This window comes from Lupinus angustifolius, chromosome LG13 (genome assembly GCF_001865875.1).
Source record: "Lupinus angustifolius cultivar Tanjil chromosome LG13, LupAngTanjil_v1.0, whole genome shotgun sequence".
NCBI classification, from domain to species: Eukaryota; Viridiplantae; Streptophyta; class Magnoliopsida; order Fabales; family Fabaceae; genus Lupinus; species Lupinus angustifolius.
In genome coordinates, this window is record NC_032021.1 from 9580248 (window position 1) to 9581470 (window position 1223).

The window sequence follows — 1223 nt, forward strand, 5'->3', positions numbered from 1 at the left end:
TCAACAAAAACATCCATGTGGACTAGAAAGTTTGTCACAGTTTCATAATTATTCCTTCACCCATTTGGCATCAAATTCTCATCAATGTTTACTTCTACTTCAAATATACAATTGTTGACATATGATTGTCAACAGTATTATAATTCTACTATGCTGCCATGCAACATTTTTCGTAGACAAAGTAATGATGATGACAGGGTTGAGGTAGAGGATGATGACAGGGTTGAGGTAGAGGATGATGACGGAGATGAAGAGGAGGAGGAACCACAATTGACAACACGGGATAGAGGAAGAATGTAACAAATGTCATGACGGAATGAACAACAATTAATAGTTCAATGATAAAGAAGGAGAAAGTCATCTCCATGTGGCACTTCCTCACACATACATCATTAAAAATTCGGGAATGCAATAAATTAGGAATGTGTAATATTTTTTGTTTTTTAGTAATCTTTTTATTTAACTAAATCAAAATGGAGTGATATTTTGAATATTTTTTGAATACCTTCACGTATGATTTTTTATTCACCTATGTATGATTTTAAGGGTCTTAGGACATAAATAAACTCGTCAATAAAATGAAAGTATACATTCAACTTATCAACCCTAATCATTATTCTCATTTCATTTAAATTACCCACAATTTAACTTGTCAATGCCATTTAGGAGATTGAAAAAAATATATTATATTGAAGCCGACATTCCCTATGTCGATTTCTGTATCGGAAAAAAATGAAATTCGGCAACCCTAATGTGAATTTCTCATAAATCGCCAAAGACATTGACGATTCCAAAAAACTACACTAGTTTGGTAATTGATTTAAAAGTACATCAAAACTGTAATATTTCAATCAAAATGCATCTATGACCTTTTGCTTAGAAAGAACAAATACTGCATCATTCTACCTCTTCAACAATTTCATGTGATAGCAAACCGCTTCAGTACATGAATTGACGATTGCCACATATTTTATTCGATATCAACTCATTTATAACCTTCCTTATTTATGGGTTTCGAACATCTTCTGAACCTCAAATATAGTTTAAATAGAAAAAACTATATTATTAAACCAATCTAAACTAATTTTCATCTCGAAGTTCTCATTCTTCAGCTTTGACTACTTCTCCATCCAAGGGTATATCTACGGTTACCTACTTTAAAGGAACTCCTTTTGAAAATTAATATAAATAAGCCCAGAAACCTATGCTCAATTCACCATCTC